The sequence below is a fragment of the Cololabis saira genome, chromosome 18, assembly GCF_033807715.1.
Source record: "Cololabis saira isolate AMF1-May2022 chromosome 18, fColSai1.1, whole genome shotgun sequence".
Taxonomy (NCBI): domain Eukaryota; kingdom Metazoa; phylum Chordata; class Actinopteri; order Beloniformes; family Belonidae; genus Cololabis; species Cololabis saira.
Window position 1 is genome coordinate 35,493,515 of NC_084604.1, and position 24,317 is coordinate 35,517,831.

At 39.7% G+C, this 24,317-nt stretch overlaps 1 pseudogene; it reads left to right on the plus strand.

Annotated features, from left to right (window-relative positions):
• Positions 1 to 4,765: 4,765 nt before the first annotated feature.
• LOC133464818 (ankyrin repeat and EF-hand domain-containing protein 1-like) lies at positions 4,766 to 22,896 on the plus strand (annotated as a pseudogene).
• The last annotated feature ends 1,421 nt before the right edge of the window (positions 22,897 to 24,317 follow it).

A 24,317-nucleotide genomic window follows, 5' to 3' on the forward strand; every position in this document is an offset into this window, starting at 1 on the left:
ACCAGTTGTAAACGTAGACAGTGCAGTAAAGATTGGGGAGTCAATGTTAGCCGATTTTGAAAACACCTGGCCAGAGGGATTTTATAAGACCATCCCATCTAAAGTCAAGACGATGGCTACAACAGTGAAATCATCCAAGTGGGAGACACCAAAGTGTATGAGCTCAATGCCATCTATTCAAGGGTCATAGTACTCTTATCGAGTGACCGTGATATTCACGTGGAGGATGTCCTCGCCTTTGAGCTGGCACCCGTACCAACTTCTATGTTCACCGAGATTGGAATGCGGATTTGTAAAGCCAAGTCGACACTGAAGAAGTCACTCCAAGTGGAAATCTCCAGGAGTAATGCTGGTGATGCAAATGTTACTGTCATTGATGGATCAGCCCTTCTGTGGACCATCCACTGGCCAGCTAATGGCACCATAGCTGATTTCATTAGAAATGTCAAAACACGTTTGACTTCATATCTGGCATACAGTGATGTCTACCTCATCTTTGACAGGTACAATGATTTCAGTACAAAGTCAGTCACCAGAGATGTCAGGGAGACAGGGGTCAGCAAGAAGCACCATGTTCTCCTGTCAACAAAGCTCCCAGCCCGGAAGGTTGTGTTATCCTCTTGTGAAAACAAAAAACAACTCAATCGACTGATTTGTGAGGACCTAGTCCATGACAGACTCTTCCACTTACAGAGCACAAGCTTACACAAGTTGGTGGTGACAGGGGAGGACCCATGCCCCATTGAGATCACAATGGAAGAGAGAAGGGGCCGACATGATCTAGAGAACCATCAGGAAGAAGCTGACACAATCATTGTTCATCAAGTCCTGGTGTGTGCTGGAGAAGCTCGTCAAATATCAGTGGTTTCAGATGACACAGATGTATTTGTGCTACTCCTCCACCATTATCAGCAGGCAGGATTAGATGTATCCATCACAATGGAATCCCCGAGTCAGGAAAGGGCAATAGTGGACATCAAATCAACACTGGCCAAGCATCCACAAGTTGTCAAACACATCTTACCAGCCCATGCTTATCAGGTTGTGACACAGTAGCATGTTACTATGGGCTGGGAAAAAGGCACTGTGGTCAAAGTCCTGAAAGCTGGGTACAAATTATCGGCTATCGGAAACATGGATGCACCATTCCAAAAAGTCATCAACCAAGCCACTGCCTTCATATCAGCCTGTTATGGCATACAGAAAAGCAGTGACATGTCACACACTCGGCTGCTGGCTTGGGGAAAAAAGAATGGGAAAGGACATACATCTGCTCCAAACTTAGCTGCACTACCACCAACTAAGGAAGCATTCTTAGAGAATGTCAAGAGGGCCCACCTTCAAGCAGCTTTGTGGCGAAATGTTGATGGGCGGACTCCACCGCCATGGGACCCAGAGAACTTTGGTTGGGATAAAGACATCCCTAACAGGTCACTGAACCCCAACCACTCTGCCTGCGCATTGCAAACCTGCCCCAGACTACATTCTGGACATGATTAAGTGTGGCTGCAAGAGTGACCCGTCCATGCAACTCCAAGAAGTGCAGCTGTAGGGCCAAGGACGGATTATCATGACCACGGGCCCTGGACACAAACTCGCTATGGGCCCCTACCTACAATAATATCCTACGTGCACGGTGCATGCCCTCCCCAATCACTCAGTTTGGTCACACAATGGCGCAGAGAATCCACAATCACACCGTGTGATTGTGGATGGCGGAATGGCGGAGCGTGGGTCTCAGTACCGAGGGGGCGGAGCATTCTCCATGGGCCCTTATGATAGTCATTTTAATGTTCAACAACATCATCCTACCCATCAAACAACATTTAAACTCACTTTTATTGAGCCAAGCCTATAGGCCTATGCTGCAGAAAGCAGAGTAAAGTCACAAACTTGTTCAGAAGAACACACACACACACACACACGACGCACGCACGCACGCACGCACGCACGCACGCACGCACGCACGCACGCACCACACACACACAGGCCTGACAGCTGTCAATCACATGGAGCTGAATACTCAGATAGTCACGGACTGACTCAGTTCCATCTTTGATACAGCTTAAATACAAAAAAAAAACATTACACAATCTATTTAGATAGATAGACACAGCGGTCTATAACATAATTTCTGAGCTCTATAATAGAGAATAGACTCGGCGGTCCTCGTTGACAACAACACAAAGCTCATTCAAATAGGCAGGTGGTCAAGGCTACAAAACATTCTGGTAAAGAAATTATTTATGAAGGTTACACTGACTCACCAATGGTAGTTGACTCTTTGTACATGCTTAGTCCTCTTTTAAAGTTTGCGCTCATCTCCTTCATGGCCGCAAATTTGCCGAGTCGGCAAATTGGCTCTAAACTGTTAAGGCTGATTTATGGTTCCGCGTTACACCAACGCAGCGCTTACGGCGTAGGATACGCGGCGATGCGCGGAGGCTCTGCGTCGATTTAACGCGGAACCATAAATGAGGCTTTCCAGCCAATCAGCGTCGGGTCACGGCCCTGATGCGTTCAGGACAGTTGTAAAGTAAGAATTAGTCTACACTGACCGCACAATGCACATTTTATCATTATTATAGCCTACAATTTACGATTATATATGAACGTATCACACAAAACGGGGGCCCTATCATTGGGCCCTATGAGCTTGTAAATTTATTTTAATTTACACATAAAAAAAAACTAAATGTTTGAAAGCCGAGGGCCCCCATTGGCTCCAGGGCCCTGGGCACACGCCCACTTTGCCCATGCGGTAATCCGTCTATGTGTAGGGCACATGGTTTGCCCTGCACGATGGCATGTCATTGCTTTAGTGTAGGATGCTCTAGATAGGCATACATGTATTCACACTTGCCAATGCACCCATAGGATGGGATTTAAACAGGGTTTATTTTGAAAATAAACCCTTTAAATCCCTTTAAACTTGTTTATTGTCTTGATTCTTATTCTGAGGTCACAGGCAAATTTGTACAGTTGATATAGGACAATCACAGAGCATATACTGTACATGACTTCCACATTAACATAAACATTAAAACATAAATATGTATAGAAAGCTAATTTGAAGCGTTTGAATTGATTATTGTGCACAAAATGTCATAACTCACATTTTATGGGATTTTGGTGTTTCAGGTGTGAAGGGGTTAAAATCTAAAATGGTCTAATGTGAAATCACATATACTGTACATATCCACCATCATGGATAAACACTGTAAAATCAAATTTAATGAATTTAGATCAAGCTTTTTACATGAAATGCCATAAAAGTCTATTTGGGTGGATTTTTAGTGTTTCGGTCATTAAGGGGTTAATAACAAAAAATGCTCAAGGGATATCACTGGGCACCCTCTGGAATTCTTAATAGATGACCCCAAGCTACAAGAATCAGTTGAGAAAAAAACTTTTACCGACGAAACCGGGTTCACCCCCTCGGCTCCCGGACTACATGGACTAAATCATTTAAATCATTACAGTAGAATTAGAAAGCAACGGTCGCGGTGAGGCAGATCGCGTCACGGCCCGGATTCCTCGTGTGGCGTTGCCATGGAGACGAATTTGTTTCCTTCCTCCGGCTCGCACAAGTGAACGGTTGCGCTTTTTAAAAGTTTAAAGGACGACAGAAAACCAGCCCCCCGACCCAACGAGCTGTCTGTTTGGTCGACAGGACGTTAAAAAGGGATAAAAAAAAAAAAAAGGATTTAAAGGTGTCTGAAACGAGCGACAGAGACGCCAGGTAAGAGCTGAGATTAATACTTGCTGTTGGTGCGACCAGTACTCGAGTTGTAAAAAAGAATCAGGGGGGATGGTGGATTTTATCATATGGGGACAGATAATTTGTGCTGATTACAAATAATATAATATATTACAAATAATAGCAGTGACCAAAACACCTGCAGAAATACTGCAGGAATGACATAGCAGCAGTTAAATGCAGCCTTCTGTAAGCTTTAAATATCCACTGGGCTTACATCAAATACATCAAAACACAACTATTAAAACACTTTTCTGAACTTATCAATATGACTCTGTCCTTCACAGGATAAGTAACATGGATCACTGCAAAAAACTCAAAATCTTAACAAGAATATTTGTCTTATTTCTAGTTAAAATGTCTCATTTCAGTAAAAAAAATCTCATTACACTTAAAACAAGACTCATCACTGGAAAAAACAACAATTTTCACCTGTTTCAAGTAGATTTTCACTTAAAATAAGTAGAAAAATCTGCCAGTGGAACAAGATTTTTTTGCTTGTAATGAGAAGATAAATCTTGTCCCACTGGCAGATTTTCCTACTTATTTCAAGTGAAAATGTACTTGAAACAGGTGAAAATTGTCAAATAAGTTATTTTTTCTGGTGTTATTTTTCTGGTGATGACTAAATGTTGAAATAGCAGTAAAACACATTCATTGATGAAATGACATAAGGGATGGAAAGGGGGGATGATTTTGACCGTTTTTATTTCAGGGGGATGATTTTGACCGTTTCAACGGGGGGGGGGGGGGGGGGGGGGGGGGGGGGAGGGAATTGGGACAGGCCCCTGGGAAGATTTCAAGTGCCCTAAAATCTGTCCCTTCTTTTTTTAGGGGTAGTGAAGAAAAGAAGGGCGAGTGAAAGAAAGTAGGGGGTGTATTGGATTGGGCCTTAAATCATAAAAACTGCTCCAAAAATGGATTTCCCTTTGGGGATAAAGCGTCTTTGAATTTGAATTAAAATAACAGCTGTCCTTTGTCTTGCTTTGCCTCTCTGGCTGCAGAATGAGTAAGAGTGTGGCACAGGACCGGCTGCAGCTCCTGCAGACTTACCGCCTGCTGCAGCTGATCCGTAAAGACGATCAGGGTGGAGGTAGAGAGGATCCTGGACCTCGGGGTGGAAGGTCTTATCAATCTGACGGCGCCGCAGGACGGCATGGGGGCCCTCCACCTGGCAGTCCTCACTCAATCGTTCAGGTGATTAACCTTTTTCTTGCTTATACAGTATCATTTATTCTCAAGGTACCAAGTTTTTGTAACCAAAGTGCTCAAATTGTTAGTTTTATTTGATGAACACATTTATTAAAACAATGTAAATAAACATTTCCTGCTCGCAAAAACTGAAATACTATTAGTATTGATATTATATTAAAGTAACTCTATGAAATAAAAGCATTTCTGACTACATGGGGGCGGCATATAACAAGAAAGGCCATGTGTCTCTGGTTAAAGAAGCAGCACTGGACCGTCCTCATATGTTGCCACAGTCTCGTCCCCCATGCCCCCGTGTGGTCAGAAGTGGTATTGCTACAGTGGATTCAGTCTTTACAGCCCCAGTTTCCATCACTTAGTGCAGGGGTCGGCAACCCAGAATGTTGAAAGAGCAATATTGGACCAAAAACACAAAAAACAAATATGTCTGGAGCCGCAAAAAATGAAAAGTCTTGTATAAGCTTTAGAATGAAGAAAACACATGCTGCATGTTTCTATATTAGTTATACTGTAACTGACGGAATAATTGTTTTTTCATTATGCACTTCGAAAAGGAAGTCGAAATGTCGAGAAAAAAGTCGATATGTTGAGAAAAAAGTCAGAATGTCGAGATTAATGTTGAAGTCCAATCTCGAGAAAAAAGTCGAAATGTCGAGAAAAAAGTCGAAATGTTGAGAAAAAAGTCGAAATGTTGAGAAAAAAGTCGAAATGTCGAGAAAAAAGTCAATATTTGAGAAAAAAGTCAAAATGTCGAGAAAAAAGTAAAAATTTTGAGAAAAAAGTCAGAATGTCGAGATTAATGTTGAAGTCCAATCTCGAGAAAAAAGTCGAAATGTTGAGAAAAAGGTTGAAATGTTGAGAAAAAAGTCGAAATGTCGAGAAAAAAGTCGAAATGTCGAGAAAAAAGTCAATATTTTGAGAAAAAAGACGAAATGTCGAGAAAAAAGTCGAAATGTCAAGATTAAAAAGGAAAGGAATAAGGAAGAAAAAAGGAAAAAAAAGAAGAAAAAAAAGAAAAAGATAAAAAAGAAAAAGATAAGAAAGAAAAAAAACAAGAAAAAAAATGAGAAAAAAATGAGAAAAAAGGAAAAAAAAATAAGAAAAAAAGACAAAAAAAGGAAAAAAAGAAGAAAAAGAACATTTGTGAAAAAGCTCCAGGGAGCCTCTTCGGCGGCACTAAAGAGCCGCATGCGCTTTAGAGCCACGGTTTGCCGACCCCCCGACTTAGTTAGACGATTTTAAGCATCTGAAACTCTAGAGTCTTGGTTGGATAACCAAAGAGAAATCAAGTGATCATAAGAATCCAATTAGCCTCCTCATTATTTCTCTACTTTCTCTTTCAATTCCCAGAGCTTGTGGACTTCCTGCTCTCCCGTGGAGCCCTGCCCGATATCCAAGACAATTTGGGGCGTACCCCTGTTATGTTGGCTGTTGAGGACCCATGGTGACCCGGTTGGTCCAGAACCAAGCTGACATGAAGCTCCTGGACGGTGAAGGCAAAGGTAAGGCTGTCGCCGCGAACCGCTGAGAGAGTTAGGGTTAGGTTTAGGTCAGTACGGTGGCCGAGACCCGCCATTGCTGAAAATAAAAGTAACGCTGCAAACAGAAAACAAACGCCACTGCAAATAAAGAAACGCTTAGCTAATAAAATAAACGCTGCAAACAAAAGAAACGCCGCTGCAAATAAAAGAAATGCTGCAAAATAAAATAAACCCCGCTGCAAATAAAATAAAAAAAACGACGCAAATAAAAAAGCCACAAAGGAATTGAATTACCGGGGACTATTTTTGCAGATGCACCGGTGTTGCACATTAAAAATTACAAGTAGCGACGTTGAACACTAACTTTTTCACTTATTTTCTCGTTCGTTGTTCTTCTTATTCCTCGCTCTTCTTATTTCTCCCTTTTCACTTACGTCCTCTTCGTCTTCTTCTTCTCCTCTCACGTAAAAACACCGGTGCATCAGCAAAAATAGTCCCCGGTAATTCACTTCCGTTGTAGCTTTTTTATTTGCGTCGTTTTTTTTTCATTTGCAGCGGCGTTTATTATTTTATTTGGAGCGGGGTTTCTTTATATTTCCAGCGTTTATTTTATTTCCAAAGCGTTTATTTTATTTGCTGCGGCGTTTCTTTTTATTTGCAGCGTTTCTTTAATTTGCAGCAGCGTTTGTTTCTGTTTGCAGTGTTACTTTTATTTTCAGCGATGGCGGGTCTCGGCCACCGTAGGTTAGGCTCAGGGTTAGGGTAAGGTTTAGGGTTAGGGTCAGCTGACAGCTGTATGAAAAGTGCAGCTTCAGTACTAAATAGAGGTTAAAAGTTATAAACATAGCAAATTATGCGAAACATTTACAGAGTAAGAAAGGAGATGGATGCGGCTCAAAAAAATGACGACGGGAAGAGTCTGCTTTCTACGACGGAGTATTAGGGCCAAACAAAAAAACAAAAAAAGGAAACTACGAGAATAAAGTCATAATGTAATGAGAATAAAGTCGTAAAATTACGAGAATAAAGTCATAATATTACGAGAATAAAGTCGTAAAATTACGAGAATAAAGTCATAATATTACGAGAATAAAGTCGTAATATATTATAAATATATAAATATAACTTCACAAGATGCTCAATATTCCTCATTTTAACACAGGGAGAAGAAGCTCTTCCTGTTAGAGTTCTCATAAATTATATTCTCATAATATTACGACTTTATTCTCGTAATGTTACGACTTTATTCTCGTTATTTTACGACTTTATTCTCGTAATATTACGACTTTATTCTCATAATATTACGACTTTATTCTATTACGACTTTATTCTCGCAACATTACGACTTTATTCTTGTAATTTTACGACTTTATTCTCATTATATTATGACTTTATTCTCGTAATTTCCAAATTTTTTTGTCTTAGTTTGGCCCTAATACTCCGTCGTAGCTTTCAGATCTCTTAGACGTCTGGAGAAAAATCCATATTTCTCACTGATGCTTGTGCTCAGAGCCTTCAGGGTGGGACATTTGTTCATTTCCTGGGATATGATTTTCACACCGTTATTTTATACTATTAGTGTTCTCGAAAAAAGAAAAGCCAAACTACTGGTTCCTTCTGACTCCCTTCTGTAAGATCAGCCTGTTTTTGATGCATATCAGAATCTCTTCTTGGAAACTATTCCCACCTCCCGGTCGCTGTTGCCCGCTCCATCTCTGTTGCCAAAAAGCTTTCTTCAACTTTCCCTTCCCCTTCTAGATGTGTCTTTGTTATTCTCTGAACGTAGCAGCCAACATTTGAAGTAGATCAAAAACATGTACTCAAAGTTGTCCTAACACAAGAATGGATATTGTTCAAAATTCCTGCGTGCAAGTGTTTTTGATCCACTTCAGATGTTGATTACTGTGTATAATCTATCATGAACTGTCTGACAGAGTGACAGATGAGCACAGGCAACTGTCTTTAAAAAGAAAAACACAGGTTTCTCTGTCATGAAGGCAGCTGCTCATATACAACAATGTTATTAGTTTTAAATGGAATAATTCAATCAACAAATGCTCCACTTTCTTTGTTCTTTTGTCTTTATTTGTCGAGGTGAGATTGATGTTCAAGTTAACTCACTTCCTCGTGTTGTCTTACATCTCATGCAAATGCACGTTACTTCTGTTTAGATATTGATGAGTTGGTCGTATCCATGGCAACGCCAGTCTCAAAGCTCCTTTGTCTTCCTGTTGCTATAAAATTCCCCAATGAATTGTGCCCAAGTCAGTAAATCCTCCCAAAGTCATTTTTTCTGAGAGGAATGAACCAATAAAGGAAGAAAAGAAGGAAGGCAGGACATTATTTGTGCGGATTCACATGTAAATACATGTGCTGTTTGCTTTACAGTATTTAATTTCTTACGACGATACGTACAGTATGCACATGTGGGTGGGTTTGTGTGTCCGGCCCCCGCGGGTAATTACAGATCAAGTCCTAGTCGTGATCCCCCGTTGAGAAAACCTGAGTAACCAGAGTAACTTGAACCAGCACCCACTTACAGGTCTCGTCTGCAGCAGGGCGATGACTTTCAGGAGCCACTAAAGTTCAATTATTCAGCGCTGCTTTGAAATGATCTGCATTATTTTAGACCAGGGGTCTGCAACCCAAAATGTTGAAAGAGCCATATTGGACCAAAAACACAAAAAACAAATATGTCTGGAGCCGCAAAAAATGAAAAGTCTTGTATCAGCCTTAGAATGAAGACAACACATGCTGCATGTTTCTAAATTAGTTATAACTGGGGGAAGATTTTTTTTTCATTATGCATTTCGAGAAAGTCGAAATGTCGAGAAAAAAGTTGAAATTTTGAAATTAATGTTGAAGTACAATCTCGAGAAAAAAGTCGAAATGTTGAGAAAAAAGTCCATATGTTGAGAAAAAAATCTAAATGTCGAGAAAAAAGTCAAAATGTTGAGATTAAAAAGGAAAGGAAAAAGGAAGAAAAAGGGAAAAAAGAAGAAAAAAGATAAAAAACAAAAAAAGAGAAAAAAGGTCGAAAAAGAAGTCGAAATGTTAAGAAAAAATTCAAAATCACGAGAAAAAGTAGAAATGTCGAGATTAAAAAGGAAAGGAAAAAAGAGAAAAAGGAAAAAAGAAGAAGAAAGAAAAAAAGTAAAAAAAGAAGAAAAAAAAGACAAAAGAAGAAAAAAAGGAAAAAAAGAGAAAAAGAGAAAAATGGAAAAAAAGAAAAGAAGAAAAAAAGATTAAAAAAAAGGTCAAACATTTTTAAAACGCCCCAGGGAGCCACTAGGGCGACTCTAGAGCCGCGGGTTGCCGACCCCTGTTTTAGACGCTCTTAAACGTGCATGAAAGATCCAACCACTGCCATTTAAAGTCTCCTAACATTAGCTCGCGACACCAGTTTGGTTTGTTGGTGGGTTTTTATCTGAGTGGAGAAACTGGAGAAAAAGCAAGCAGCAGAAACAAGTGCATTTCTGCCCCTAACATTCCTCAGAACCGTGATAAAAACATTTAGAAAAGTCAAAGAAATGGAACCAGCTTCTTGGAGAGCAGCACCGGCTACTTCCTCCGACTCCCCTCCCAAGGCCGACTCGTGCCTCGTCAGTTTAGTCCATGGGCCAGACCAGATACCACTCAAGGTGACCAAACTTACTTATGATTTTTGAAAAGCTGTATCATAGTTATCAGCTCATTAAATTTTCCCACCCCCTTCAGGTTAATTGATGATTCTAAATTGGGTGTATTATACATTTCCTGAATCCTTATGGTCCTGTGAGTATTCCAGTTTTTGTATTTTATTTATTTCTTTTGTATTTTTTGTATTTTGTGTTCTAATGTTGTTTATAAAACTAAGCTGGTTCCTTTATGTCCTGTATCTGCAGATAAAGACCAGTTTGTGACATTAGCCTAATGGCTGTTATAGTTTCATAGGAGCCTAATGATGCTCTTCTAGTTTAAGGCTCACAATGACCTGTAACAACAATATAGTAGGGGTATATTATACATTTCCTGAGTCCTTATGGTCCTGTGAGTATTCCAGTTTTTGTATTTTGTGTCTCTGTTGTTCCTAGGTGACACAGGGCTAAAAGATAGTATATCTTTTAGGTGAAAATGGTGTAAAAATGTGTGTTGTTTATAGTTTAAAGAGCTGCAGTGACCTCTATGTTGGTCAGAAAGATTTACATCTTAGCTTAAATGAATGCAGAGAAGGTCCCCTTTAAAATGATACCAAAGACAATATAGTGAAACATTGACAGATTTCCTGGACATGAGTCTAAACCAGGATATGCAGCAGCATCTAAAATGTAATTTTCTGAACTTCATTAGCTGATAACTATGATCCAGCTGCCACTCAGGAAGTTATCATACCAAAATATCATCTATAGACATGGATCTTTTCAAAAATGATAAGCAAGTTTGGTCACCTTGAGTGGTGCTGACAAGTGAAATGTTGGGCTCTGGCCCACGGACTAGTAGCCGTACTTGAACGTTGGCATGTCAGAATCAAACCTGCGCTTTTCCCTCTCACCTGCAGCTCAGCGTCCCTACTGATATCTCTATATCGTTTTCTACTGATTATTCTTATGGCTCTTTTTTGCAAAATGAAAATTGACTGAATATAAGTTTTACAGGCGTTTCCCCAAACTTCAACACAGTAGGTCAGATATGGAACAATCAGAGTGTTATATAAAATGTACAATGCTTTGTTGTCCAATGAATCCTTTACTTTGTTCAGATTATGTGAGTTTCAACTTCACTGTTTAGGTCCAATTATTACGGAATACATTTCACAAGCGAGCGGCGCGCACTTTTAAAATACTCGACAAGAGGACGACTTCACACTACATTACCCACGATGCAGTGCACACACTAGCATAGCAACGGGCACCAGCTCCATGGCAACAGTGGCCCGAGCCCGGTGCATCTTTACATGACCAGTGAAGAGAGAGACGTTGCAGACGCAGCGAAACGTCAGATGATGATCCGCTTTCGTTCAAAGCGTCCGTCCAGTGTGAGAAAATATCTGCAAGTCCATCCATCCATCCATCCATCCATCCATCCATCCATCCATCCATCCATCCATCCATTATCCATCCATCCATCCATCCATCCATCCATCCATCCATCCATCCATCCATCCATCCATCCATTCTTCACCGCTTATCCGGAACTGGGTCGCGGGGGCAGCAGCCTCAACAGAGATGCCCAGACTTCCCTCACTCCAGACCAGGGGTCGGCTCTTTAGTGCCGCGCTAGTGGCTCCCTGGAGCTTTTTCAAAAATGTTTGACCTTTTTTTTTTTTCCTTTTTTTCTTCTTTTTTTCCTTTTGTCTCTCTTTTTTCTCTTTTTTTCTTCTTTTTTTCTTTTTTCTTTTTTGTTCTTCTTTTTTTCCTTTTTTCCTTTCTTTTCTTTTTTTCTATCTTTTTCCTTTCCTTTTTAATCTTGACATTTCGACTTTTTTCTCGACATTTCGACTTTTTTCTCAACATTTCGACTTTTTTCTCGACATTTCGCCTTTTTTCTCGACATTTCGACTTTTTTCTCAACATTTCGACTTTTTTCTCAACATTTCGACTTTTTTCTCGACATTTCGACTTTTTTCTCGACATTTCGACTTTTTTCTCAACATTTCGACTTTTTTCTCGACATTTCGACTTTTTTCTCGACATTTCGACTTTTTTCTCGAAGTGCATAATGAAAAAAAAATCTTCCCCCAGTTATAACTAATATAGCTACATGCAGCATGTGTTGTCTTCATTCTAAGGCTTATACAAGACTCTTCATTTTTTGCGGCCCCAGACATATTTGTTTTTTGTGTTTTTGGTCCAATATGGCTCTTTCAACATTTTGGGTTGCCGACCCCTGCCCCAGCTCCTCCTCCAGCTCTTCCAGTCGAGAGACAAAGTCTCTCCAGCATGTCCTGGGTCTTCCCCGGGGTCTCCTCCCGGTGGGACACGCCTGGAACACCTCCCTAGGGAGGAGGGACATGCCTGGAACTCCTCCCTAGGGAGGAGGGACATGCCTGGAACACCTCCCTAGGGAGGAGGGACATGCCTGGAACACCTCCCTAGGGAGGAGGGACATGCCTGGAACACCTCCCTAGGGAGGAGGGACATGCCTGGAACTCCTCCCTAGGGAGGCATCCAGGAGGATCCGGTACAGATGTCCATCTGCAAGTCCTTGACAATCAAAAAAAGTCATCAAGACCAAGAAGACCCAACAGCCCCAAACGACCCCAGTCCCACTGCTGCTCCTTCAGGGGGAGGATTTACCTGCAACAGGGAGACATTGATAATGGAATACAATGTTGGAGATTTACAACCTCTGAGTAAAGTTAGGACAATACATGATTGTATACAGTGAACAGTTTTAGGATAGGGGGGCGTTTCATTCGTACTTCTCACCTAAAAATATTGAAATGAACTGAATTTGAACTAGTTCAAAGTGAAAATGGTGAACTATGAACGTTAAATGTTCATTTTTAAACTACGTGAACTGAACTTTGAACTAGTTCATGAGGAGTATGAACTTGCACAATACTGACTCACACGGTGAACCCAAGCTTGATTGGCGGCTTTATGAGTGTCTCCAGGCCGGCCGCTATAGGCTGAGAAAGGGCCCTTTTGTGGTAGATTATTAGAGCCCGGAGTCAGGAAATTACTTCAAGCCGAGGAACCCGCCGCTGCGAGCTCAGTCTCCTTTTAATACAGGTAACTCTAGCTTGTGTTTATGTTTTTCCCTAAACTCTGTGCTCTGTGTTAAGGTTGTAACCCTAAACTGAAGAACCTGGAGGGCTTGCTGCCTCGTCAGATTGCCAAGGACTCGGGTCACAAAGCAGCAGCCATGGAGCTGCGTAAAGCAGAGAAGCAGCAGGGGAAAAGCAGCAGCGAGTCCAGGGACGCCTCCCCGACGTCAGCGCTCTGGGCGCTGACCCTCCACGACTGGTCCCACGAGTGTCAGGCCGACCTGCAGCGAGCCTTTGTGGACGCCTCCCACGCGGTCGACGTGTGCACCTTCACGTCCGTGTTGGAGCAGCTGAAAGCGCCGGCGGACCTGGATCAGCTCCGTAAAGTCGTCTCAGCCCACGACACCGAAAGAAAGGGATGCATCGACCTTGACGGCTTCCTCAAAGGTGCCAAGTACATCCAGAAAGCCTTTCTCCTCTCCTCGTACATGCCGAAAAAGGAAAAGGCTGCAAAAGGAGCGGAAGGAGGGAAGAAGAAGAAGGAGAAAAGTACATCTTTCCTCCCGCCCATTTGCATCATGCCAATAGAGAAAATGCCCCGGCGGCCGGACGGAGGCCCTCCCTACTTCATGATCGAAAAATACTTCAAGGGCCCGGACGGGTGGTGCGCTGACAAACCAGACAAGGTATACGTCAACATCAACACCTGTGTGAAGAATGGAGACCTGAAGTCGCTGGAGCTCGCCTTCAGCCAGGGGGTGCCGGTGGACGTCCAGGATGAGTATTACGACTCGCCGCTGATGACGGCCTGCTGCAGCGGGCTCTTCAAGATGGTGCAGTACCTCCTCAGCTGCGGGTGAGAAAACTCCTCTCTCCCCAAGGTTTTGGTTCAATTCAATTTATTTGTATAGCACAGGGGTCGGCAATCCGCGGCTCCAGAGCCGCATGCGGCTCTTTAGCGCCGCCCTAGTGGCTCCCTGGAGCTTTAAAAAAAATGTTTGACCTTTTTTCCCTTTTTTTCTTCTTTTTTTTCTCTTTTTTCCTTTTTCTTTCTTCTTTTTTTCTATTTTTTTCCTTCTTTTTTCTTTTTTCTTCTTTTTTCCTTTCCTTTTCAATCTCGATATTTCGACTTTCTTCTCAAAATTTCAACTTTTTTCTCGACATTTCGACTTTTTTCTCGACATTTCGACTTTTGTCTCAAGATTGCACTTCAACATTAATCTTGACATTTCTACTTTTTTCTCGAAATTTCGACTTTTTTCTCGACATTTTGACTTTTTTCTCGACATTTCGACTTTTTTCCTCAACATTTCGACTTTTTTCTCGACATTTCGACTTTTGTCTCAAAATTGTACTTCAACATTAATCTTGACATTTCGACTTTTTTCTCGAAGTGCATAATGAAAAAAAAATCTTCCCCCAGTTCTAACTAATATAGAAACATGCAGCATGTGTTGCCTTCATTCCAAGGCTTATACAAGACTTTTTGTGGCTTCAGACATATTTGTTTTTTGTGTTTTTGGTCCAATATGGCTCTTTCAACATTTTGGGTTGCCGACCCCTGGTATAGCATCAAATCATAACAAAGGTCATCTCATGACGCTTCACAACACGAAAAACAGAGATAAAATTGATCAGATAAAACCAGTACTGGAGTTGAGGGGGGATGAGGGGGGATGGCATCCCTCCCTGAAATAAAAACGGTCCAAATCATCCCCCCTGTAAAACTGCCATCCCCTCTTTCCATCCCTTATGTAATTTCATCAATTAATGTGGTTTTACTGCTATTTCAACATTTAGAGTCATCACCAGAAAAATAACACCAGAAAAATAACTTATTTGACAATTTTCACCTGTTTCAAGTACATTTTCACTTGAAATAAGTAGAAAAATCTGCCAGTGGGACAAGATTTATCTTCTTATTACAAGCAAAACAATCTTGTTCCACTGGCAGATTTTTCTACTTATTTCAAGTGAAAATCTACTTGAAACAGGTGAAAATTGTTGTTTTTTCCAGTGATGAGTCTTGTTTTAAGTGTAATGAGATTTTTTTACTAAAATGAGACATTTTAACTAGAAATAAGACAAATATTCTTGTTAAGATTTAGAGTTTTTGCAGTGATCCATGTTACTTATCCTGTGAAGGACAGAGTCATATTGATAAGTTCAGAAAAGTGTTTTTTATTGTTGTGTTTTGATGTATTTGATGTAAGCCCAGTGGATATTTAAAGCTTACAGAAGGCTGCATTTAACTGCTGCTATGTCATTCCTGCAGTATTTCTGCAGCTGTTTTGGCCACTGCTATTATTTGTAATATATTATATTATTTGTAATCGGCACAAATTATCTGTCCCCATATGAGAAAATCCACCATCCCCCCTGATTGTTTTTTTACAACTCGAGTACTGGATATAACACATCATAAAATAATGTATAAAAACATAATCATCAGAAAGGGATCAGCATCAGTGATCAAAGTGATCAGATATACATCATAAAATGTATGTATGAATCCAAATTCAAAACAAATGCTGCTTCGCGCAACTTTTCGCTCACCTTGTAAATCTGGCTATCCCGGTACTTTCTACCGTCTACAAATGCAGAAATGTTCATATCCTTCATTACATTTATGAAGTGATTAGTCTCCTCCTGGTCTTGTGTTTCTCCGTGTTTATAAGAACTTCCTGGACTCAAAAGACCAGGATTCCTTGTGAACAGAGCATGCGCAATGAGATTTACCAAGCCTGAAGGTTTTTGCGCATATTGTGATTGCGTCTGTATTTAATAAGTTCGAAAGGAAGGTGCTAATCTGCTGCTGCTGTTATTGTGGCAAGGAGGTGACATCCAAAATCAAAGAATACGCAGAGAGAGAGTCTTTATTCTGCTGCATGCTATTTTAAAAATGGTTGCACAAGTTTTATTAAAGGCCACTTTTTCTTTAGTTCTCCGCCTTATATCTTGCCACCTTCTCTTATTGTGCCCCCCTCCACTCGCCCACAAGCAGGCCAAGCCTTTGTGCCAAAACTTTGTATTTTATTGATTATTTATCTTATTGAACGTGAAATCATCCTTCGTAAATTACATTTAATTAAAACCCGTGCTTATTAATCACAAAACACATGTTAAACATCATGACCAAATCCGCTCCGTCCCGCTGTGTCAGGATCAGCGCAGAGACTGCAGCTTCGCCTGAATTATGCTTCTGCGTTAAATCGACGGCCATATGCTGGTCCCGTCTGTCACACATTTACTGTCAGTGTTTGCTATATAATATATAATATTTGCAATATACTGTGGACATCTGAATAAAAACTTAACTCATAAATAGATGAATCAAAGCGCTCTCCAGCTCTGCGTCTGATTGTCTTTTTCTCCTCAGATCATGCCGAGCACCGCCGGCTCACGTAAACCCGACCAATTAAATATTAAAATCAAATTCAGTACTGTGGCCCGTTTTTCTATTTCGTATTTTTGATCTGTGCCTAAAATTGAAATATGAAAAACCAGACGTTTTTCCGTTTTTTGTGTTACCAACTGCATTTATTCTATCGCAGCTTTTCTCCGATATTGCGTTTCTTTTGGTAATGTTTAAATTTCTTTGCTGTAGTTCATGAATGTGTTTATTTGCCTCTTCCACTAATATCTCTAACTCCAACTCGTCAAATTTCATTTTGCGCTTGTGACTTGTGACTGTGCTTTCCATCCACTCTCCATGGCGCAGATCTGCGCTCGCAAACCTTAAGACACGCAACAGCTCATTTAAATACTGAGGTTTGCACCTGTTATCAATTGCGCACGCAATCTTAGTTGATCACCTGCAAACCACACGCAAACAGCACGCGCAAACTTTTTCAGTGCACACGCAATTTAGTACTCTTTATTTAGGATCTTAGTAAATCGGGCCCTTTATGTTTTGTTTCCTGATACGAAATCTCATATCTGTTCATCTTATTTCCCCGCAGGACAAATCTATCTATCTATCTATCTATCTATCTATCTATCTATCTATCTATCTATCTATCTATCTATCTAATTTATTAGAATTTAATAATCCATAATGGCCTTTAATGAATTATCACAGTCAGACTAAACCTTATGTTCAGCTAGGGCTGGGCAATATGGACCAAAAGTCATATCTCGATATTTTCTAGCTAAATGGCGATACTCGATATACAGTATATCTCGATATTTTTTCTGTGCCATAATTGGGGTTTCCCCCAAAGCATTATAGCATAGCATCTCTGTTAGCTTCATTTTTTTCTGAGGCAAACCCTTAAAAAAACAGTCAGTTTTAATACAAAACCTCGTGCCAAATGTCACACAGGTTCCTTTATTAACAGAGGTCTGCACAATATCAAAATGTATAAAACAAATGAAATAAAAATAAACTGCCTGCATATATAGAATAAAAATGCTTCTTGAATAAAATAAAACAAATATCCCTTTCCTGCATAACAATTAAATTCAAATACACTGTGCAATGAATACAATGTAGACAGTAACAGGCAGACTTTTCCACTGAGGTTGACAGTTGTGCAAATAACAAAACATTTGTGCAAATCTCAAATAAAACATTCAAGTCATTTTGTCACAAAATAAACTATATCAAAATCATTTTAAAAAAAAATAAAAAAATTAAAAAAAAATTTTTTTTTTTTTTTTTTTTAAATCGATATAAACGATATTTTCTCGTACCATATCGTGTTTGAAAATATATCGATATATATTAAAATCTCGATATATCGCCCAGCCCTATGTTCAGCTGTGCTGGTTTTTAATGAAGCTGTGAGAGTCATTTCTTTGACTTCTTTGACCAGTTTTAACACCATCCAGCCATCGCTGCTCAGGGGGAGGCTGGAGGAAGCAGGAGTGGACTGTCACCCGGCTGCATGGACCATCGACTACCTCACCAACAGGCCGCAGTACGTGAGGCTCCGCAACTGTGTGTGTGATGTGGTGGTCTGCAGCACGGGGGCCCCGCAGGTACAGTGCTCGCTCCATTCCTCTTCACACTTTACACATCTGACTTCCACCACAACACAGACTCCTGCCGTCTCCAGAAATTCTCCGATGACTACGCCATCGTGGGACGCGTGTCCAGGGGGGACGATCTGGAGTACAGGGGGGTCATCGCCGACTTTGTTACATGGTGCAAACTGAACCATCTGCAAATCAACACCAGCAAGACGAAGGAGGTGGTGATCGACTTCGGCAGGAACCCTCATTTTCACTTGAAATAAGTAGAAACATCTTCCAGTCAGACACGATTTATCTTCTCATTACAAGCATTACAATCTTTTTTGATTTTTTAATTTGTACTTATTTTAAGTGAAAATCTACTTGAAACAGGTGAAAATTGTTGTTTTTTCCAGTGATGAGTCTTGTTTTAAGTGTAATGAGATTTTTTTACTAAAATGAGACATTTTAACTAGAAATAAGACAAATATTCTTGTTAAGATTTTGAGTTTTTGCAGTGATCCATTTTACTTATCCTGTGAAGGACAGAGTCATATTGATAAGTTCAGAAAAGTGTTTTTTATTGTTGTGTTTTGATGTATTTGATGTAAGCCCAGTGGATATTTAAAGCTTACAGAAGGCTGCATTTAACTGCTGCTATATATATATATATATATATATATATATATATATATATATATATATATATATATATATATATATATGTAGCCACGAGGCCACAAACCAACGATAGCTCAGTTACTTGTTCTTGGACTGAAATATTAATTGGGACTTAAACCTTAAACTAGTGGCTGCTGCTGCCTGGCGTCCTCTATGGGCTTAAAGGAGCATGAGGCTCCTTTTGAGAAATGAGACTCTCTAGCACCACCCTTCACCACGACGGCCGTCGGGGGTACTGCAGCCAACAGTGAAGCCGGCACGGGAGAACGGGGAGAACGCACATGCAGCGTCATGTGACGTCACATCCACAGGACAGCGCGGGAAATTCGGGACCGAATTGCAGCACTTTTTGCAGCAACAGCCTGTTCAAGGCAACGGAGAGATACACTAGAGCAGCCTTTCTCAACCTTTTTTCAGTCATGACACCGTTCAAAAGTGAATAAAATCTCACGACACCCCAGAGTAAAATATAATTAAAAACCACACTGCATCGCTGTAAATCAGGGGTCACCAATCCTGGTCCTCGAGGGCCGGTGTCCTGCATGTTTTAGATGTTTCTCTGCTTTAACACACCTGATTCTAATTAATCCTCGTTACCAGCTTGTCATCAAAGTCTGGATAGTTCTGTTAATGACACAGTCACTTGTATCATGGTGCAATGAAGCAGGGAAACATCTAAAACCTGCAGGGACACCGGCCCTCCAGGACCAGGGTTGGTGACCCCTGCTGTAAATGCATATGACGCGCATGTACGGTGCGGCGCCGCGTAGCCTATGGCGTACCCTATGCCGTAGGCTACGCGTCGATTTAACACGGAACCATAATTCAGGCTTCACTTTGAACGGCCGGTTCACACCAACGTCCAGCGGTTGGTGTTCCTTCGTCAGACCTCCCGGAATAACAGCAAGCACAGCGTTCATATTTTTAACTTCTTTCTTTACATTGTCTCTGAGACGGGCGCACATAGAGTCACAGATCAGCAGCGATGGTGATGTGTGAAAAAAAACACCGGGTCACCTTACATAGACCTGGCTCAGCCACTCATCATCATCCTTTCATCCATCCATGGATAACAATAATACAATGGGCGCATTGCATTATTGGGCGCGCGGCACATTTAAAAAAAAAGACGTTTGTCTGCGCCTAATGGTCGTCAAAATACGGTATCTTATTTATTTATTTATTTATTTATTTATTTATTTATTTATTTATTTATTTATTTATTTATTTATTTATTCATTCATTCATTCATTGGCAAAAATAATGTATTTATGTATGCATTCATATATTTATATATGAAATGTCAGAATAGGTAATTTTTTGATGACACCCCTAAAGCAGTCAGGGGACACCCCAGGGTGCCGCGACACCCCTGTTGAGAAAGGCTGCACTAGAGGGCTCATTCTTTTTGGCTTGGAACGCTTCATCTGACATTATTACTAGAAAACTTAAAACGTATACAAATTTGTTTAATAAATCCTGCCTCAATCCTGCCTCATGCTCCTTTAAGGAATCTTAAGTCTTAAGTCTTAAGTGGATACCCAGTTAAAGGAACTAAGTGAATAGGGAGGGCAAGGGTTAAACAATAATCACCAATTTAATTACACACTAAAGATATACAAATTACAAATAATAATTTCTTATTATTGGCACAATAGAAACAATACAGTAATTTAATTACCTAATCTAAACCGTATGAAAATATCCTATGCTGAATGAACCCTATTTAATCCTATTCTAATGGTACCATGTTGCCCGGGGCTGCAGCTCTGGATGATGGAGCTGACAGCGATGCACACAGTCCCAAACACAGACGGGAGGGGCAGGAGGGGGAGACATCTGAGCCCCGCTGATGATCACACGAAGGGCAACATGATAATGTATGTAATGCATAAACATAATAACCTTTCAATGCACAACACATGAACCAATATAACAAATAAACTAATAATATCAAAAGTAAGATTGTACAGGGGCTGACTCTGGCTGGGCTTCAATACAATATACAGGACTGTCTCAGAAAATTAGAATATTGTGATAAAGTCCTTTATTTTTTTTGTAATGCAAAAATGTCATACATTCTGGATTCATTACAAATTAACTGAAATATTGCAAGCCTTTTATTATTTTAATATTGCTGATCATGGTTTACAGATTAAGAAAACTTCCCTATTCTGGGAATCTTAATCTTAAACTGTAAGCCATAATCATCAATATTAAAATAATAAAAGGCTTGCAATATTTCAGTTGATTTGTAATGAATTCAGAATGTATGATGTTTTAGTTTTTTTAATTGCATTACAGAAAATAAACTATTTAAACTATTATTATTATTATTATTACTATTATTATTATTATTATTATCATTATTATATATATATATATATATATATATATATATATATATATATATATATATATATATATATATATATATATATATATATATATATATATATATATATATATATATATATATATATATATATATATATATATATATAGTTTTATATACGTTTTTTTTTAAGTCTTGTTTTTTTTGAAGAGGGAAAAAAGCAGTCCAGAAGCAGATTTTATTTGACAGGTTCACATCTGTGTTCAATCTCTGACCCTCCATTCTATGATGCTATGTGCTCCGTGCAAGTAGATGCATTTTTTCTATCTTCTCCAAATGCACACAGTGCAGCATATTCTGTCCCTGGCATGAGTCCGTCCTTTATTCCTCATGTCAGACGCTTCTCATTGCTGCATTTGTTTGAAGTATTTGGACAAGCTGTGGAGATGTTTTCCATGTCTGTGGTTTGTTGCAGGCCGCTGCTGCAGAGGGAGCAGAGCCCGCCGAGGGGCTGACGGCAGCGTCACGGAGAGAACAGCTGGATTCAAGAAGTGTCTTCCTCCAGAACACCAAGATCACGACGGGGAGAACTAACACGGTGCACATCACCTTTGTGCCAAAAATGGTATGTTTGAATAACATTTATCAATGTATCTTCCACTTGAGAGTCACTTGTTGTCAGTACTTGAGTTGTAAAAAGAAATCAGGGGGGATGGTGGATTTTATCATATGGGGACAGATAATTTGTGCTGATTACAAATAATATAATATATTACAAATAATAGCAGTGACCAAAACACCTGCAGAAATACTGCAGGAATGACATAGCAGCAGTTAAATGCAGCCTTCTGTAAGCTTTAAATATCCACTGGGCTTACATCAAATACATCAAAACACAACAATAAAAAACACTTTTCTGAACTTATCAATATGACTCTGTCCTTCACAGGATAAGTAAAATGGATCACTGCAAAAACTCAAACTCTTAACAAGAATATTTGTCTTATTTCTAGTTAAAATGTCTCATTTTAGTAAAACAAATCTCATTACACTTAAAACAAGACTCATCACTGGAAAAAACTACAATTTTCTCCTGTTTCAAGTAGATTTTCACTTGAAATAAGTAGAAAAATCTGCCAGTGGAACAAGATGTTTTTGCTTGTAATGAGTGAAAATTTACTTGAAACAGGTGAAAATTGTCACATTTTTCTGGCGTTATTTTTCTGGTGATGACTCTAAATGTTGAAATAGCAGTAAAACCACATTCATTGATGAAATGACATAAGGGATGGAAAGGGGGGATGATTTGGACCGTTTTTATTTCAGGGGGGATGCCATCCCCCCTCATCCCCCCTCAACTCCAGTACTGCTTGTGGTTTGTATCATATTAATGGTGGGCAGCTGTGACCCCGGCGTGTCCTTCCACATCAGGTTTGGGGCAGCGTTCCCACCAGCAGCCAGCTCATGTCAGAGACAGAGAGACGACAGCAGCCCTGGACCCCGGAGGAGGATTCTGGAACTCACGAGAACCAAAGACCAGCCGGAGGAGAGGAAGGAGAGATCACAGCTCTCATGGTTTCAAATCACAGCTGCATCTTTACATCTGCTCATTTAATGTGAAGACAGACTTCCAGTGCACGTACTGTATCAATCACAGCCAGAGGTGTCAAGTAACGAAGTACAAATACTTCGTTACCTTACTTAAGTAGAAATTTTGGTTATCTATACTTCACTGGAGTAATTATTTTTCAGACGACTTTTTACTTTTACTCCTTACATTTTAAAAACAGCCTTGTTACTCTATTTCATTTCGGCCTTTAAAAAAAAACTATCCAGTTAAATTGCTCCATCCGGATAGAGTGAATTTGGTTGTGGTTGTTTCAGATGTTCTTGTCCAGTTTTGTTCTTACATCCGTTCCCTCAGATTCCTGCAACTAAACTTGGATGTACATTCCAATAAAGGTTAGGATAAATGATAACATGCCTCTGAAGTTTGACTTTTTGCACCATTACAATACTTATAGGCAACTAGTCATCATATCTCCTCAGTGGTGGACAGTAACGGAGTAAATTTACTTGAGTACTGTACTTAAGTACATATCCAGAGGATTTGTACTTTACTTGAGTATTAGATTTCTTTGGTACTTATTACTTTTACTTGAATACATTTCCAAGACAAATATTTTTACTTTTACTCGAGTAAATTTCTAGGAAGGCTGAAAAGTACTCGTTACTTTCAAGTCTGCTCTTTTTTCTTCTTCCCTAAAATCCTATTGGACACAAGCTGTTTTTGTCAAAGGAGGAGACCTATCACAGTGCACGCTCTCAGACAGACATGGGGAGACAGTTTGTTATGCTCTATATTGCTATATTGTGCTGGTACATGTCCTTCCTGTAAAGTTAAGTGACTTCAACATTGAGTTATTGAAAGCAGAGATGTAGTTTTTTGTAAAGCAGTGGTCTTTGAGGGGGATCCAGACTTAGTTGGATGGTGCAGGTTCATTTGGTTTCAGTTCATGATTGTTAATAAACTCTGCATCATCTGCTCTCCTCTTATGATCCCATTCATTTGATTAGTTTTTGGTGTTTCTGCAGGTTTTATATACCATTGTGGTTCTAAAAGCAGCACATCAGTGCAGCTGGTTTCAAAGAGTTAATTCTCAGAAACAAGAGTTAAAAGATCCTTAAATTAATTTAGAAAAAATATAGTAATTTACTGATGTGGAAAATAAGAAATTTACTCTTACTCTTACTCTTACTTTTACTTAAAGTAAATTTAAAAGCATTTACTTTTGGATACTTAAGTACCTTTAAAAGCAAGTACTTTTCTACTCTTACTCGAGTAATATTTTGACTGAGCTACTTTTACTTGTAACGGAGTAAATTTTGACCAGTAGTATTTGTACTCTTACTCAAGTACTGGGGTCGAGTACTTTGTCCACCTCTGTATCTCCTGCTCTCTGAAACACATGTTAATGCTCAATAGTACACATATATGGTTCTTTAATATATTTGCATTATACTAAGATACATTCATTTTCAATGGCTTTTGTCCTTAATGGCTTTTCTCCCCCTTACATTACTTTTACTTTTATACTTTAAGTAGTTTTGAAACCAGTACTTTTATACTTTTATTTGAGTAAAAAACTTGAGTTGATACTTCAACTTCTACAGGAGTATTTTTAAACTCTAGTATCTATACTT